Genomic DNA, 20086 nt, shown 5'->3' with positions numbered 1-20086 from the left:
CTCGAAGCAATCGAATTGATGTAGGATACATGACGGAAAAAGAACACAGAAAAACTTTTTATTTAGCATTTCATCGTGTGCCGTAAATCTAGGACAACGAAGATGGTACACCGTTGTCAGGAAATTGACCAGGGGGGATCATAGGATTAGAACATACGTGGGAGCTTACGAATGCTCGACTATCTTTTTTAGTAATGAAAATTTCACTAGACACGAGTTTTCAAGGAGACGAGCACGTGTTTAGTTTCGCCGATTCCTTAAACCATAAACGAAATCGTTACGCTTTTGCTGAAAAAAAAATTTGACAAATTAATATTTCCACTTAATTCCATAATTAATTCGATAATTTATTTCCCAATTAATAATTAATCTCTCGCGAAGAATTTTTAATTTTCATAATTTATGGAGGTTTGTAAGTTTTTGATCGTTAAAATATTGCAATTGTATTTTGAAAAACGTTTCGTGAAACATAACCTTACTTTTTAGTAAACAGTATGCTATTTAGCATTATTGTTAGATAAGAGAGCAGTTAATAATTTTTTTATTATTTTTATCATAAAAAACTTATATTTTAAACGCATTACTATATACAAAAACATTTATTTCAACAATCATCATAAAAGAGACACGGATAACCGATACTAAAAAATCCGTGCGATTTTCTCATCAATCGAATAACGTTTCTCGTAAGCGCGATCGTGCAAAGAAGACGTTATAAGGGAAGTAGCAGAGAAGGAAGGGGTGAATGTCGTCCGAGATTAGAATCGAGGGTCGTGGGATCGACTCGTGGAAGCGCAGCTTGCACTTTGTCCGTGTTACTTGCCCGTAGTGTGCACATCGAGTCGAAGAGCAGGCGCACGATAAAGGCAGATGTATCGATCTGAACTTGCCGGGACTTTCTTTTCTTTCTTTTATTTTCCGCTTTCATTCTTCCTTTACCTTTGTTTCTCTGATTCCATTCTCCGCTTCCTTACTCTTCTCTCTCCTTTCTGTTTTTTTTTTACTTTTCCTTGATCAGTTCTTCCTTCTCAAGATATACTCGGGACTTTCTTGGCTCGCAGTTCTTTGCACACATCCATCTCTGGTTTCGGATCCTTTTCCTCGCGCGTCTACTCTACCTTACCGAGCGGGAACTGAAGATTACAGTTTTATTCATTTACCACGTTAGCCCCGTGATAAAGGAGTTACTTTGTGCGCTTTACCTGGCATACGCGTGTGCAAACACTTCATTATTTTGCCGAGTACCTTTTCCCCTTCTTGCACCTTTGATTTGATGGAATGGAATGTCTTGGTCGAGTCTTGCGCTTCTTGTTCAATTTTGGTAGAAATGGTAATGGAAGGACGGCTTATCGTTCTTAGATTAATATTTCCATGTTTGAAATCTTTCAAAGATTGTGATATATGTGTGCGTACTTACTTTTCAAGATTTATATATATATATTTTTTCTTTTTTTTTTTTTTGCCTCGCATTGTGCAGCGATTGAAAAATAAATCTTAAATTTTATTATTTAACCTTTTTGTTTCGAAAGACATTTTGATGTGTAACGTTTACAACGTGCAATAAAATCACCGTAAAAATTTATCGAAATCGGAATTTGTGTCACTCCTTTAAAATCGAGAGAAAAAAAAAATTAATCTTTCGCGCCACGATAAATCATCAAAGTTTAACGTTCGATTACATCGATAAAAATCACAGATGGAACATAAACTCCACGTCAAATTTTTCTTTCGAATCGTGAGATTTCTTTCATCGATCGTGTTCTTTGATTTATTATCTTTTTTTCTTTATTTTTTTATTCTTTTTCATCCAATTCATATTTTTTTCTGAAGCAGGAGCGAAATCACGATCCAAAAATCTCCAATCGGATTCGAAGATAGTCGATCAGATTCGGAAATCACCGATTTGATCCGATCTGTTTTTAGAAAATATTGAAGCATTAAAGTATTACTTTTTCATGTATATATTTTTAACGTACAAATGGAAAAAAAAATAAATAAATGGAACGAACGAATGTTATTCTGAACTGTCAAACATATGCTATGGATATACATATGGATATACATATATTGGTATGTTCAATTGGAACAAATTGGAATATTCGTAATCGGTTCATAAATATTACAAATTTAAATAAGTCGGTGATATTTTATCTTCAATATTATAAAGCTATTAATATTATTTTGAAAGAATTTTTTTTGTTTATTAATTAATTACAATATTTTCGTGCGTATTTAATAATTTTCACGTAATTATCATTAATATCGTTCTATACGATATTTATTCAATTTAATACTTTGTAATTATCTGACATGTATATAATAATCTCCAACATCACATAAATTTATCGCTGAAATTATTACGATATCCAAATACAACAGAGAAACCGGAATATTTGACAAAAAAACGATATTTAATTTAAATACAAGTAATTAAATTTTACTGCAATCTTCTCTTTCTGTTTTTAAAAAATCAAAATTACTATTTTCTCAAAATTTACTCAATCGTACATTTACACATTACACTCTTTACGCATTATTAAATTAAATTAATCAGCTAGACAAATAATTTTTTCCAAAGATACAGAATTTATAAAAAAAATATTCGAAGAATATCTCGACAAATTTACAGACTATTGCTTCAGCTTCTGAAGGAACTAAATCCCCTGTACAATTTTGCATCTGCAATGTATATTACATAACAATGAATCGTTTTATCAAATTTTTTATCAGATCTCTATCAGGTGAAATATACTCTTTATATGACTCAAAATGGATTTTTATCCCCTGTTGCCGCAAGATCCTCGATTCCAATCAATCATCGGGCAAAATCCCCTCTCCTTTGCCACTTCGCCACTGCTAAAAATTACTCGATTAATCTCGCGCGGAATTTCTATCACAGCGTCGCAGTGCGTAATTCTCGTTCCCGTTCACCGATTCATAAATATGGCCGCGAAGGCGAGATTTTATCGAGGTTCCCCCACCTTTTTCAATTGGCGGAGCGGAGATCCTTCGTCAGATAGAAAGCATAGACGCACAAAGGTTTTTGCGGTAGGTTACGAAAACCGGAAGCTATCCCGCTCACGTGCGCGGATCGAAGGGAAAGGGCGAAATTTCACGGTTCCCCGATTCTTGTGTGTGTGTGTGTATGGATTGCGCGCTCTCAGTGAATGGTGTTTGCGCGCTGGGTCAAGGAAAACCCGCGTCTCTCTTAATATTTCGAACGAGTTGCGAGTTTTCTGGAAAATCTTTTTGGATGGATTGGATATTTGTATTAAAATGGGGGGAATAATCGAGGATGTTTTGAGGGAAAGGGATGTAGCTTCTCTTTTGATCGAATTATTATAAATTTGTGGCTTTTATAAGGAGATTAAAAAATATATTTTTTTAATAATTATTAAGTCGGTAAATTTTTGAAATCTCTCCATTTGCAGAATATGAAGAACATTATTATTGATTAAATATTCAGTTTCGTATTATGCCATTAATTCATTCATTTTGCATCAAGTAATGTATAATTTTTATTTATTTATTACATCACGCATCTTGTAAAAATCTTATCAAAAATAAAGCTATCAAAAATGGAGCTCTTTCTTGCTCGATCCTCGATTTATACTTTAGGTTTAAAAATGAGAAAATCAATTTGTATAATCCCATATATTTATTATTTGTTCAAGATAACGAAACTTTTTATTAAAAAGAAATCTGAGGAAATATCTCAAACAATTTTATTTATAAAAACGTGCCACTTTGAACGATCCCTCTGCGTTTCGTTCGATTAATAAGATTAAAACTAAAAGAAAAATCCCAAAGTATTTAATTCACTTAATTTTATATATATAGTAATCAATTTGTACGATCCCTTCGTTCAAGCTAATTACAACTTTTTATTATTAAAAACAAAGAAGAAAAAGATACTTCGAACGGTTTACATTTCGTTTCAAAAAAAAAAAAAAAAACGTGGCTCTCGTTTTGGACGATCCTGTACTCGCGATTCGGTCCGCTGCGTTTTCTGAAAAACCATTTCGTTCAAGGAGCCCGTTACGTTCGCCCGGCCCAACTTTTCCTTCCGTTCGCCACCGGAAGTAGGCCGCTTCTCGAGGCAATTCCGCCGCATCCACCGTTTTATAGGTTCCAGCTTTGATTCCGAGTTTCGTGCCACGGGAGGGGAAGTTAAAGAGGGGTGGCGGTTAAGATTATTCTCTAGCTTTCTCGATGCTTTTCAGAAGGTGGTGGCGGAAACGGAAGTCTCCCTTTCTCTCTCTCTCCAAGCGATGGTTACTTTGTTGTCGTGAATTTTTACGAATTTTTTACTTTGCTCAATTTTTGGGTTGCGTCAGATTGAACTGTTCGAGTGTAGTATTGCTTTGAAATTTTAGTCTTGGATAATTCGATTGGAATTTTCGAATATTTAATTTAATGTTAATTGTTTTGTTAAAATTCACGAAGATTCTTAAATTCTTGCCATTAATCTTTTAGGAGATACTGTCTTATTTTAAATCTAATTGGAACATACTGTTCACTGGTAGAGAAAAATCTCGAAGGAATGCGGATTTTATATATATTAATCCAAAACGACGATCTGTATCTAAATGTCGATGTATTAATATACGCATAGAATCGAGAAAATTCTGACGTACGATATACAAATTTTTTTATTTCTCATAATATGCGTTAATAAGGCTAATTACGATACTGAAATATTTCAGTCTTGGATGGTTATCCTATAACTTCACAAATGAAAATAATTTTTACGTTTCTGAATGTTCGAATTGTAGCTTTTCTATTATGTAGCATGTGGTCAAAGTTTGTCAACAAAGTGTCTGAAGTGGGGATAAATGGTCCTAGCCAAGGACAACCCCTCTTGCTCCTGTGCCGTCCCGCGAGATATTTTTCTAGCCGTGTACACTATATATGTTGTGGATCAAGTAGAGAAGGCTAGTTTAATTTTCCAGCTCTGCTTACAAATGAAGTATGGATAACTTGACGGAAGAACTTATTTCCCGAGACGACTGTACATTTGAATCCTTTCTTGAAGATGTGGAAAGGTTTATGTTTTGTTTAAGGTTTCCTTCCATATGTAACCATATGGCATGATGAGTAAGAATTTTTTTTGATCAGAAGAATCGTTCTATCTTCGCTGTTCTTTTATTTAGAACTTCGTTCCTAGAATAAAATGCAGAGAATGTAAATTTATAGTCGACTGATCACATTGTGTGAAATCACAAATTTGGAAAATGAAAAAAGTATCAGAGTATCGGATTTTAAATTTATTTAAAAAATTTAGTTACAAATTTTTTGTACATTAGAGAATGAATATGAATTTGAGAATTATTTTCGAAATATATTGGATATTTGGACTTTTGGATTCCAGATGGATATTTAAAATTAAAAAAATGAATCTTGTGAATTTTAAATTCATTTTCATATTCTCATGAATACTAATTCGAAACAAAGAAAAGTGAATTTTTCGCGTTTCATTTAAATTTACAAGTATGCGACGAACTCGATCCATCACTAGCAATTATTAAAAAACACGAAGATCGAAAGTTCAAAAATCGGATTTCACTCTCAAATTCACTTTCACATTCTCATGAATACTAATTCGAAACAAAGCAAAGTGAATCTTTTGCGTTTGATTTAAATTTATAAATACGCGACGAACTCGATCCCATCACTAGCAATTGTTAAAAAACACGAAGATCGAAAGCTCAAAAATCAAGGAAACGTTTGATTTACGATATCTATCGTGGAATTTATTAAAAGATTGTCTTATAATGGAACGAATGATACTTTTCTCAAATTCGGCAGACTCTAAGGGAACGTAATTTGTCAGGATGCGATTTAGAGAGATGAGAAAGTGTGTCGATCTAGGCGGATCTGTTTTCGTGTTTGGATTGCACGTTTCCAAGTGGTTCCGCAATGTGAACGAGTTTCTGGAATTTCGCTCGAGTTAAGATTGAGAAACGGCGAGTACTCGGATTGATGACTATTTGTCTGTGAGTATTTAGAAACTTTCTTCCGATTTTGTCGCTAGCCTCGTCTCCAATGTTAAGATTTCTTTGGATTTGTACGCCTATAATTTTCTAATTATAAGATTGTTTTCCTCAGTCTCCCTTTATATGAATTATCTTGAACGAAAATTATTCTTCTTCTCCGTTTTTTAATTATTGTTGATTTTTTTATATTGCCAATATTTTCGTTGAATGTATCAAGTATGAGTAATTTTAAAATTATCTCAACAAAGCCCATATCACAACACTGACGTTATAAATTATAATACTATTTATTTTCTAATTTCTACTTTTCCTTAGAAGAATTTTCCACTAAATAAAATAAAAAAAGATAGATTTACTAATACTTCTAAGATTAGTTTCCTTGATATCGTTTCAGAAAATTAATATTCGCTATTTAACATCAACATAGAATGTAGATGTTTAAATATTCGCGATACATTCGATCCCATCGCTATCGTTCTCAACAAATCGATTTCTATTTTTCCTCCCTGTTTTTCCATCCTATCTCTAGAGATATTATAAAAAAAAAAATAAAAAAAATCTATAATATCCAATTACCAAAATTGCGCACAAAGAGCGACCCATTTCACAGTAGTGAGCGCACAAACGCTTTTTCCTTCGACGAGACGTTCCGTCTAACGAACGTTTCCAGTCTCGTTAATTACGATTCTCATTCGCATCCTTAGTCGAGAATGTCATCCTCTACTTTATCGATCTAACTGGTTCTTTTCAGGAAAATATCATTCCGTGCGACATATTTAGGCCGATGTACCAAGGCTCTTAGCCTGTTAGAAGATTGGAATAATTGCACATCCACGAGATTACCGGTTGATTCTGTAACCATTTATCCGTTTATGGAACAACGAGATCTTGAGGTAAAATGTATTATTCGTGAGAGAGGGGATTGAAAATAGCGGATTGGCCTAGTTGCAATTCGCGTACCATCCTATTTCGAGAATTTTCGCAATTGATTTTCGGTTTGTGAAATTTGTTTTGTTAGATTTTTACAGTTTTAGTTGAGTAGATTTTTGAAAGAGTAATTTCGTCAATTGTCAATTTTTACGATGTTTTTGTATTTAAACTTTTTTTCAAGATTTTATTTTATAATGAAGGAGAAAATTAGGACAATGGAATCGAAAAATAATTTTTAGATTTTTGAATTCGAAATTTTTTGAAATTCTTCAAAAATAGAATTATTTTTTTTCTTTCTTTAATTATGTTAACAGTTAATGGTCATAACGTGAGAGTAATGTCTCTTAACTGGTTATAAAAATAAAGAAGTGTTGTAATTACAGATTTAAAATTAAAAAATGAAAAAATCGAAAATTTATAAAAGTAGAACAACGAAATTGAATTAAGATTTCTAATAAAATCTTGTCGATGTAAAAATACATCGTTTTTCAAAATCGAGGAAATATGTCAGTGACAACATTTCAACGATAAAATAACGTTGTTGGCTGCCAATGTGTTTAAAAAATTAAAAGCGAATTTTTACATTTTTTCTACATCGAACGAGCAGAAATTCAGGCAATAATATAGGACAGTGTCAAGTTTTGTGAGAGACAAGTTATGAAACTGCGTCAAAGTGTTAATAACTGCAAGAAAATTGTAATGGAAGAAGTTATTTATTAAAGTATACGCTTCTGTTCGTAAGTATTACATCATCCCTGGTCTCGTGTTAAAACGCCGTTATTGATCCATGACATCGAAGAAGTTATTAACTGAACTCCTTTAAATAATAAATTTACCAACTATCATATAATATTTACAATTACGAGTTATAAATTTCACTTCGACAATTTTAACTAATTATTTCATATCGAATCAAATAATTATTACTCCAAGATATAAATATTCTCATCGATATTAAGAACGTATTATACGAATTTGTACGAAATGGAAAACGTTTAATTTACATTTTCTCGACGTTTTCTAAATTCGATTCGATTGAAATATTTTATAATTAATCGTTTACAATTTTAACTTAAAATCCTTCCAACCATATTTTTTGCAAATATTTCAATTTCAAACGACAATTTTTACGGTTTTGAATTGGAACACGCGATGAAAGTCGATAATACGAAGCGTTAAATACGCCTTACATCACTTAGGATCCACGATTCTCGAAAATGTACGAGCCCCGCAGGAAGACCAAACTCTGTGTTTCAGTTATATGATAACGATAAACTATGAAATGTTGCCCGTCCAGTCTCGGTTATTTTTTTTATTCATACCCCGTAGGGCGGGCGAGTCATAAATAAGAAGAAAAGCGTTTATAACGCGCTACATAAACATTTTTCCACCGCGTTCTCTCGCGTATGTATTCATCAACAAGAGTAATGCGCACCTTCGATTTTCGTTGATGAACAAAACGTCAAACGTTATTTTATTCCTTACATCCCCTTATATCGTATTTTATAAATTTTTTTTTTCCCTTCTAGTCCAAGAGACATTTACATTATCATTAAATATCTGGCTATGAATTTAGCGATTCTAAATTTATCGAAAGAGAAAGAATAATGAATTTTGCGATCGAGGCAAAATTTGAATCGGTCGATGGATAGTTGGATAATCATTGATCGAGTAATGGCCAATTGTCCATTACTAGCCATTCGTCAATCACTGTTCACTCAGAGATCGATCAACGGCTAATCACTAATCGATCATTAGCCAATTTCCACTCGATCATTAATCAGTCACTGATTAGTTAATGATAAACCACTAACCGTTCACTGATCAATTATTGGTCGGTCAATTAGTCGATCAACCAGTGATCAATTACCAGTCAGTGATTAACCAATCATGAATCAATGGCTAGTCACTGATCAATAATCAGTCAGTCACTGATTAGCCAATGACAAATCACTAACGATTCACTGGTCAATCATTGATCGGTTAATTAATCAATCAATCACTAATAACTACTACTTACTCAGTAATCAATCAATCAATGACTAGTAACTAATCACTGATTAGTTAATGACCAATAATTAGTCATTCATTGTTCAGTCAATTATCAATCTATTAATTACTGATCCAATTAGTCAATCACTGTTAATTGATATTTTTAAAAAAAATATCTCTTTCACGAATCTCCTCCCCCTCCTTCCATTTTTTTCATTCCCCAACTCAATTTCCCCTCCTTTCCCCTCTCCCCCCTCGTTCACGAGGCGTTCATCCGTTTGTTTATTAATTAAGGCTAATCATTTGCTCATCAAAGTGTGCACCTATATCGTTTGGAGCGCTTTGAAAATCCGCAATCTGGCCTGTTGAACCAGAAACCGATCGGCTCGGTGAATTATCGACCGGTTAGCGATGTCGAGACGCTGCCGTAAACGTAAACGTATCGAGAAAACTCGTTCGGTTTCGATCGTTGGAATCGTTTTTCGGCGGGCGAAGGATTTAGAAGAGACTTAAAAAGGAAAAGCTACGCCTCTTAGTTCCACTCCCTGGAGTGACGTTTCCCAACCGTTTTTCACGAGACACGAACCCCTTTTTTTTGCTACTGCGCCGAGTGACGTTTCTTCGCAGATCTTTAATTTTTTGGCAGAACAAGATTTTTAACTTTTTTATTATTAACCTTATTCTTCGGAAATGGAATTTTAGAGTGAGATATTTTATTGCTCGTGCTTTCTTTGTAATAATCCCTCGAGGTGATGACTTTTTGAAGCTTAATATTTTTGAAATATATTGTTGCATTTGAAAAGCAAAAATTGATATTAATATCGCATAACGTGTCTCTTTACGCTGCTAAAATTTAAAAAAATTTTTTTTCGCAATATTTCACACGTACATGCGATGTTCAATTTTATATTTTTATTAACAACATTTTTTTCAATCACTCTAAAAATATATATTTCGACAAAAATTCTATATTTTAAGTTTTCATCAATAAAAAAAAAAAAAAGTGAATGTAACTCTATCAGATTTTCCAAATTTATCCTATCTGACAGTTCGTCGTTAAACCTAACCTAACTTCGTCAAACAATCGGATAAAAGTCGCGCGACAAAATGTTCCTATATTATTATATACATTTAAACGTTGTTTGCTCTTGGACGTCTTTATCAAGGGAAGTGTTGCATCGAGCTTCCTCATGAAACGAGCAGAAAACTTTCAGGTAGATATTGCATTATCTTCCCGGTCGGGTGTCATTTCTTTCAAAATCGAAGGTGAATGTTTTTACACAACAGCCTCGAGAAAAATTTCCAATGATTGCACCGGGTTTAATTAAATGTCAAACGCATGTTGAAAGTGCTTGTAAAATGGGAAACTTGAATTGCGTGTGTATACAGGGTGTCTTCGAAATTACGAATTGGGTGCTTTTTATTAATTTGTAAGATACGACTGATCTTAAATATTCAACAAACTCGTTCAGCATGCTCGATGAAATTTTATGGATTTGTTCGTGTTCGAGCACGGCACGTAGCCGACGCTACTCGCGATTGGCCAACAAAATATTTTCGTCGATAACTCGTTAACGAAAATTTTTGCAAGGAAAAAGATTGCTTGAAATTATCCTTGGAATTATTTTTAGTTAAATCACGTCGAAAAAAGGAATAACTTTTTTTCGAATAATTTCGACAAATTTTTAATCAGAGTGGATCATCGATCATAGAAGAATAATCCATAAGAATAAAGAAGAAATTAATTTTAAAGAATTGAATTTGATATTTTAATTACGACTACTCGATTCGTTGATTGCAAATGTTCAATCTCGATTTTTTTTTACCATCGGAAGGTAAAATTTTATTTTACCATTTTTTGACAGTTCCCACGTATAGTCTATCCTTGTATCCAATCGGAAATCAGCCAATTTCATTCACATTTGAAATATTTTCAGATTCGATTTACTTGAAAACGAAGTTTCAAGCTTTTTCCCTCTTTTTTTCGATTTATTTTTACGTAGAATCATCGCTCGACTTGCTATAATTTCACAGATATCCCGTATAATCTCTTCAATTCAGTTTCGTGTAACGAAACTCGAATACAATTACATACATCGTTTTAACATTGCTTCACGTTGTTACGTAAACTGTCCATTTGCGATTATTTTTCATATATGATTTAATTGGATTTTCGAGATGATGAAAAACGAGTTTGTCGAAGGAAAGTTGGATAATTTCACGAGGTTGATAATTTTGAAAATGTGAACACGTGAGGGAGATCCATGATGCATAAAATATGGTCTCTGTCGCTTTTATATTTCGTATTTCGTCCCATCGTGATAAGCGTTACGATATAATAAATTGTCACCACGAGGATTTATTAAAGCGATAAGATGGAGTTGACGACGATTGGAAAGATAAGAAGCAAAACAATACAAGTTTTAGCAACGTTGCAACACTTTTTCTCTTCCAGTTATAAACTTTCTTCTTATCACCTGTTAATAATTAATATAATGATTTATATTAGAATTACACGCGAGATGCTTGATACCTTCGTTTCTCGTTTCAGGTATGCGATGGAATATCTTATTTGTCGTGGAGATAGATACGTAAGTAAATATACATTATACATACCTTTTGTTTCAAAAATCAACCTATCCAAAAGTAAATTTTTCTTACATATCTTCATTCCTCATTAGATGCACAATATTTATAGCCTTTCCTTTCAATGTCTCAAAATCAAAATTAATAATAATACATTTCCATTGTTACATTTAATTTGCAAAGATAATGAAAATAATGGAAAGAGTATATATATATATATATGCATATATTGTGTATGTATCATATATTGAATATTCATTATAGAATATTCTTTTATCTTTTATATTTTTCCTCAATTTCTTTTATTTATATTATTAACAGATTAATAAGAAATTTAAAATCGTTGAATGCTTCCATTTAAGATCCTCAAGTGCATCTTTGTTCAGTTCAGTCAAAGAAAATATAATATAATTCTCTTTTACAAGATTTTGATGAAGAAATTGGATTCTCTCTTTTGTATTGTGCGTCGTTATTATGTCATATATATGACAAGAGAGTTTTTTTTTTCGTTAAAACGAGTAACAGATGTTTGAATAATAATGTTACCAACCGAATACTTGTTAGAGAAGGTGAAAGTCAAGTTCCTATTATAGCATTCATTATTATTCACGAGAAACCTTGGAATCTATTCTTGCAATACATTTGTAATTTTTTCTTCTTTTTCAATTTTTAACATCTCGAAAATAATATTAACGAGGAATTGCACTTCCAATCCAACAATTCTCTTATCTGACATTACATTAATGTCTTTTGAATAATATCTTCTCGTATTTCCAATATTTCTCTCTTCTTTCTAATTTTTCATACAGAGGAGAATCAAATAATTTTCTTATATCCAATGTTACATTAAAGTTTTCCACATAAACATACCTTCAGAAGTTTCATTATGTTATTTGTATATAATTTGTAGCACTTTTTTTCCTTCCAATTTCCAATGTTTTGAAAATAATATTTGTGATACATTATAATGTTTCAAACAATTTTCTTACACATCCATTAATGGTTCATGCACAAATATTCTCCTATTGTTCTTTCATATATACAAGAGTTTTGTCATATTATATAATCATATTTGTAGTATTCTTTCCAATTTTTGATATCTCTAAAATTAACAATTCTTACATTTCTATTGAAAATCATTCCTTTATACATCTATTACATGTTAAATTAATTACCTTCTGCATAAACACTCTCATTCCTCATTAGGTACATTTTAGGTCAAGGTACATTAGAAGAATTTCATTATTCTAATCATAGCATTTCTTTCAACATCTCAAAATTAAGACTAATATATATTCATTGAAAATAATTTCTTAGTACATAAATTTCATATTACATTAATGCTTCTTACATAAATATCTTCATTCCTCATTAGATGCACAATATTTATAGCCTTTCCTTTCAATATCTCAAAATCAAAATTAATAATAATACATTTCCATTGAACATAATTCTTTATATATCCATTACATTAATGCCTCATGTAAAATTCTTCCTCTTTCCAACTTTCAATATCTAAAAAAAAAAAAACAAAATTAATAATAATATATTTCTATTAAAAACAATTCCATTACATATTACCTGCATAAACATTTCCATTCTTCATTAAGTGTACATATTCTATATATATATATATATATATGTATTGAATATTCTATCAATATCTTATTTCGCCAATTTACTTTGTTCACAAATTTGTTACGCTTTATTTAAGCATTTAAGACATTTATGAGCGTGACGAATGATAAACGAAATATGATGGGTGGCGGTGTATCACATTTTCAAAATTGCATTTCCGGGTTGTTGCTGGCCGGCAATGTTTTTAAACGCCTCGCCGTGGAAAATAGGATGAGAAAAGGTATGGCGAGGGGGCGGCGTTATCACGATAAACGAACGACCATATTTTTCTGAGACGTGGCTGCTTCCATTACATCCCCTCGTTAATGCCCTCCCTCCGTAGAAAGTGCATCCGGGTATCCGTAACGCCGCCTACGCCCCTGCACTTTATTAACTTCTCATCGTAATCAAGCGTTACCTTAAGGCTAGCCGTTAGCGATAAGAAAGAAAAAAGAAGTGATCAATTTGCATTTAGAGCCTTTCTCGCGTTGTCCAGTTCTGATCGTTCGATTGAAAATGAATTGTCAAGGTATAAAGTTAAATATTTTTTCAAAATTTATCAAGTTTAAAAAGTTATCAATTGAACGAAAAATGAATATTAATCGATTGAAAATAAATATCGATCGATATGATATTCATTTTCCATGGAATTGTATTGTTTTAACACTATGCGTTTAGTGTGACATTAAATATCGCTAAGAATAAAATTCTCGAAATTACGATAAAAATTGGTAATTTTCACTGTCAATGGTATCCATTTGAAAAAAAAAAGAGAGAATTTATTTAAGAATTTTGATATTATTAAATATTTTCACTTTTATATACCTCGCGCCAATGAAGAATGAACGAATAAAAAGATTAAGCTTCAGATTTCGAGCCGACATATTATTTCATTTAATTGGCGTCGCATGTGTAACAAGAATAATAAGACGACACGGGAAACGAGGCAAACAATAGGGGCGTAATCCAATTACGTTCATAAGAATGCATTTTACTTCGATCATTGAGAGGTATTCGCGACAATGGCGGTTCATCGAAATAAGTGTGTTCACTGGAATCGCGGCGTTGCTCCATTAAGCGGAATCATTTTTTTCAGACTATTCTTTATGGTCTCGTAACGAACGATACAGCCTAGCTTTACGATACAGTTGTTCGCCTGTTTCGCATAACCGAAGCGATGAAACTTTCCTCAATGCAAAAAAGTATGTTCATCCTATGCTGTTTTGCACAATAAACAACAAAGTTCTCGCGAAAAATAAGATAGAATTGTAAAGAAACTATTTACAACTCTGCAAGTGTTGTGTTGATCTAACGGATCTTTCGATAATTCAGCGTTTATTATGTAGTTTATTATATATATATAGTTATATCCTTGTATAAAGCACAAAATAATTTAAGAAATTAATCAATGCATTAAATTAATTCCATTTATTTAGATGTAACATATTTCTCTTTGAAATTTTCAATTTTAATTTCATTAATATTTTAAAAATGTTTTTTTTTATATATATGGGTAACACAGTTGAAACATAATCTAAAAAAATAATTACAAAAATTAATCGTTACAATGAACAATTATGTGATAAAATATCAATTCTAACTAATTATAATACATAAATATTATTTCCTTCCAACATTCAATAAATTATCGAACACTCGTTGAATTTTATTCTCGAAAATCACATATGAAATCAATTGCAAAACTATTATTATATCAACTATTATTAGCCACAAATATGAATTGTTAAAATAATTTAAGCTTAAACAATATCGAATTAATTCTGATCGATTAAATCTGACCACATATCATTTCCTTTCATTTATAATAATTATCGATCACATTCTTATTAAATTCATGAGATGCAAAACATAACCTCAAAAATAAATTGTTAAAATATTTACCTTTGCTTTGAAATTAATTCCAACGAATTCAATTTAATTCAATTAAAACACAAAAACACAATTTTCTTTCAACGTTTAGCAACAATTAAATTATATAAATATTCAAACTTTTAAATTCACGAGATGCAAATTCAAGAATTGTAAAAATAGATATATTCTGTTGAACAAATAAGAATAATACGTAAGTACCATTCCTTTCCAATGTTTAACAATGGTCAAACTTATTATATAAACTATCGAGCACGTTCTCATTGGCTTTCGAACTCGCGAGAATCTATGGCTTGAGTCGCCATTTCGTTTATTGCTCTTAGAATTCCGCGGGTTCCTCGTTAACGAAAGGGAGAGAGCGCTATCTAGCGGCAATCGTGCTTATTATTACGATACATTCTATGGCGAGCCGTGGAGACGTTTCGTGCCTTTGGGCTATGGTTTCCTTAATGATCCAGGTAAATGAGAATGACTGGCGGTTAAAGTGCAATCGCCAGTTTTACGGCAGAACCCGGTACGTGCCCTGTACGATAACATATCGGTCGTCGTTTCTGTTAATTTCGAAAATGCTATGAAACTTTTCATAACGATCACATAATTCGATACGAAATCGTTTTACCTTTGACATTTTTACATAAATTAAAGTATTTGTATCTATTATCGAGTACAGTTTTGCTATGATAACAATGGCAAGTAGGAAATTTCGAAAATTTTAATTTATAAACTCAATTTATTTGTTAGAATTTTAAGAAATCTAAGATATTTAACTTTTTTTATTACTATTTTTTAATTACTAAAATCAGAAATTTAATATTTACAAGCTTGTAGAATTATAAATTTGCATCTATTATCATGTCGCATAGTAAATTTTTCATCATTATTGAATTTTATGTAAAAGTTTTTTGATAAAAAAAAAAATAATATATTTTGTAAAAATAAATGTGCACAATATTCAGATCATAGTAATTGAATTACAAAGAGAGCTGATTGAATCTGTAATTATTTTTTTATACTTTCTAATTCTAATTATTTTTAAAAAAAAATTTGTCATAAAAGTTTAGCAATCTACTACTACTCAAATCTCAACGTTTTATGTAATCAAAGTGATGAGAATCAAAGACGTTAATTGGCAAAGGCTGCCGAAACTTGTGTTTGCAAATTTTCGGTTTACGGCTATTTTGGTTGAGCGAAGTTTGTAGATTTGTCCGTTTTATATTTCAACGAGTAACTGGGTCACACTTTGCGAATTGTTCACCATCCAGCAAGCGAAAGAGAACAATAGAGGGATAGCGAAATGGTTAAAACCGTAGCTCGTTCAGAAGTATACATCTTAAGGCGGAAAATATGCTTCTCGAGCAGTCCATTATCGGTTGCAAGTAAAATGTTGTTCTATATTTCAGGATTGTTAAAATTTATTATTAATTCGTAAATATTTTATTTAGTAGTTATTACTATTTTATTAACTATTAATTTTTAATGATACAATGAAAAAAAAGAATTATTATATTTACATAACTGGATTAGATCTATTAAAAAAACAGCAGTTGCAAAATGCATCATTATATTTGCGACAAGAATTATGATAACGAGAATATAATTTTCCTTGAATCATTTATTTATCTTTTTTTTCTAAGATTTGAAAAAAAAATCGATTCATTTGCATGACCAATTACCATTTATTATTTATAAATCTTCATTACACAGCATTTATTAAAAATCAATCGTTTTATAATTTTTAAAAAATATATATCTTTAATATTTTTTAACGACACGGCATGCAAGACATTCTCTGTTTTCTTTTTCAAAAAAAAAAAAAAAAAATTAAATGAAATATCTCGCAATTATTCATGCAAGTCTGTTGATATATTTAATCCAATCGTAATCGGTCAACTTAACATACACGATTCTCCGAGTTTTGCATTTTAAACGGCCGCTCCTCTTGCGAAATTTGCATAATGCTTTTAGCATGTGTTCTCGCTCAATTTTCCTGAGGGAACAGCGAATTAGCGATCGACGATCTCGTTACATTGGGTATAGATGAGCCATGAACGTTTCACTGTATTTTAAACTAAGTAATATGCGGGAGTTAAACAATAGAGAGATGATTGATGACAAAGTATGCATTGATGATTTCACATAATTCAAATTTTAAATCTTCTTAAACTTGAAAATGTTTGAACTTGTTAAATATTCAAGATTGTGTAAATTGTAAGAAAGAAAAGTGAATTGTTTGATTTGTTTAATAAGCATTCTTATGTAGTTTTATTCATGGATTAATATTAAATATTGATTTAATGCAATTTTTATTTTATGTATTTTTATTAACAATAAGTTTGATAATAAATTTTACAATCAAATTGCAATCTCATTCAAATTATAAAATTGATGGATCTTGTAAATTATAATTTAGAACTTGACATTTCTATTTTATAACAAACATTCTATTTTTATTTTTATTATGCCTTATTATTCAATTATTTTTTTGTGATTATATATGCGAATATTATCACATTGATAATTAGATAGCATCACGAATACAGAATTATTTAAAAATCACGAGAAAAATCACATTAATCACTAATCATAAATACATCGAAAATTGTTTAAATATATACATATGTCACTCTCAAAAATATTTGCACACTTATAATCGATACAAATATGCAAGTCAGTGAAATATGAATTCATTAGAATATAAATTCATTAGAAAATTTTCGAAAATTCTTTTATAGAATATTTTTTTGCAATATTCATTTATAAAAAATATTTTCGAGAGCAACTTTCCAACTATATATATATTCAAAAATATTCACACTTTCAATAATTGATGTAAATATGCAAAATTAGGTTAGGTTAGATTGAGAATAAGAAAGTAAAATTTTCGAAGATTACACTGAAGAATATTTTTTCTTATACATTCGTCAAAAATATTTCTTGAGAACGATTCTCGAAACTTTCACTCACAATCGTATTCACATTCTTATATTAGATAATCGTTACAAATATTCCCATGTCAAATTTTCCAAGTATTCTACGATCGCTCATCACTAGGCCAAATGTGTCGCGAATCATGGGCTCGAATCACTTTCACTTGGCACACATCACTGTCGTGTTTATGTATAAACGTATATACATAAATACCGCGTATACATACGCGGTTCTATTTACCGGTCCACGTTATTTCAGTCTATCCCTTGGCCGTTTTCGCGCGCTAACTCTATATCGAGGCCACAACTTATGCTCCTATGTTCCAATTTAACATACTAATTTGACGTAACCGCGTTAACAGCGCCTCGCAACGAGCATCGGCTTAACCGAAAGCGGCCATTTTTTTCAATGGCGTACGCATAAGGGCCAGTTATATATGGGCACGTGTATGTGTGCATATATCGTTGATAGAATATCACGATTTATTAGAGAAGATTCGATAATGTAATATCATTTATAGTTTGATATTGAGTTTATATTTTAATGGTGTACGAATAAAAATTTTACAATAATATAGTGAATTGATCGATGGTAAATTGTTATAAGTTATTTTTTTAAGACGAGATGAGGTTATGTTTTTTGAGTGTGAATTTGTCGTTATGATTGAAATGAAAGAGAAATTATAGTTTTAATTATATTTGATCTTGAAAATTTATTGGTAGAAAAAGAATATTGACAGGAAAAAATTATTTAAAATCATATACTTTGTGACAAAAAAAGTTTTTGTTCATTCTTTAATATAAAATAATTAAAAAGTTTTGCTATATATTTCTTTTATTTTATTATTGTCGGATAATTGCGTATATATATAATTTTCAGAACGATTAGAATCTTAAAAATAAAATAATAAAAGTTGGCTAGAATTCTTATTTTATTGTTCTTTTTTACCGACGAATCTTACATAAAATATACCGAATATATCTAAAATGATCGAATACAACCAATTATATATATTTGTGTGCCCTTATATATAATTTATTAATTTAAAACCCGAAACAAAAACTAATATTAAAAATAAAAATTATCATTATTAAAATATTCGCAGAAAAAGATAAAGTAAAAAAATCAAACATACAAACAGTTGGATAGTAAGTAAAAAGCGCACGAAAATTTGTCACGATGACTTTATCATTTTCACGAAAAATGTTCAAAATAATTCTTTTACCGATATGGAAAGCGTAGAATTATATTGTATGACCTGGAGCAATGTCTTAATGTTGGCAAGAGAGCCACTTACTTCGTAATAGCATATTTCCGTGATAAATGGCCCCTTTTTCAAATATAAACCGCGTTAAGCGCCAATTATTAGCATCTTAATCAGAAGGAATTGCAGGGTAATTTTTCTTAATTTGAAAGAAACAATAAATTCGCAAAACAAACGTTTGTTCGATGTATATTTGAAGCAAACGCGATTCTCGTATCGTTATGGATGCTTTTTCTTTTTCTTTTTTTTTTATTATTTTTTTTTCTCGAATGATTTATGATCATGATTTTATCGTATATTTGTTTCTCCGTATTGTAGCATCTCGCGTGACCGCGGCAAGATTTAAAGCGTTTTATGATTTCTTTTGCTGATTATTTCGATCGTATTCCAAATATTTCACGATTAAGTCGTGGAATTAATGAACATTGCGCAAATAATGCATTGCTTTGCGCTTTTCGAGATAATTTAGTTAACGAGACGACTGGAGGCAAATATTTCTTTCCGTTTCTTTGTAAACTTTCAGAAACTTGAGAAAATAAAAAATAGAATTACAATATTATAAAAATTCAAAATAAATTTAAAAAAAAAAGTCAAATTAACTCAACAAAAATTCTTCATTTTCTATCCAAAAATTTATTATTTTTTTTTTAAAGAAATATTTTTTCCAAAAAAATCTTGATCACACGAGACGCTCTATGCGATTGAAGCAATATCCGAATCCCTTTTTTTTCTTTCATTCAAAAACCACTCAACGAAAGTAAAAACAAAAAAAACAAAAAAAAAAAGAAAAGGAACAAAAAAAACGTTTCAATCTTTTCCTCTGCTACAAACTAATTTCATCCAATTATCCGACAAGAGAATAATTCATGGAAAAAAAAAAAAA

General features: G+C 30.8%; 1 protein-coding gene and 1 long non-coding RNA gene across 3 annotated transcripts in view; both read left to right on the top strand.

The window, feature by feature from the left end:
* The window catches only part of LOC107994951 (furin-like protease 2), a 376396-nt gene that overhangs the window by 47618 nt on the left and 308692 nt on the right, over positions 1–20086 (top strand). The window lies entirely within an intron of this gene.
* The window catches only part of LOC107994743 (uncharacterized), a 47985-nt gene that overhangs the window by 13405 nt on the left and 14494 nt on the right, over positions 1–20086 (top strand). The window contains exon 2 of the long non-coding RNA XR_001765375.3: positions 11470–11509. This is a non-coding gene — a long non-coding RNA (uncharacterized LOC107994743). The remainder of the gene's footprint in view (positions 1–11469; positions 11510–20086) is intronic.

Source organism: Apis cerana, linkage group LG1, assembly GCF_029169275.1.
Source record: "Apis cerana isolate GH-2021 linkage group LG1, AcerK_1.0, whole genome shotgun sequence".
Lineage (NCBI taxonomy): Eukaryota > Metazoa > Arthropoda > Insecta > Hymenoptera > Apidae > Apis > Apis cerana.
Note: the sequence above shows the minus strand (reverse complement) of the source record. Positions and strands in the feature narration are given on the sequence as shown.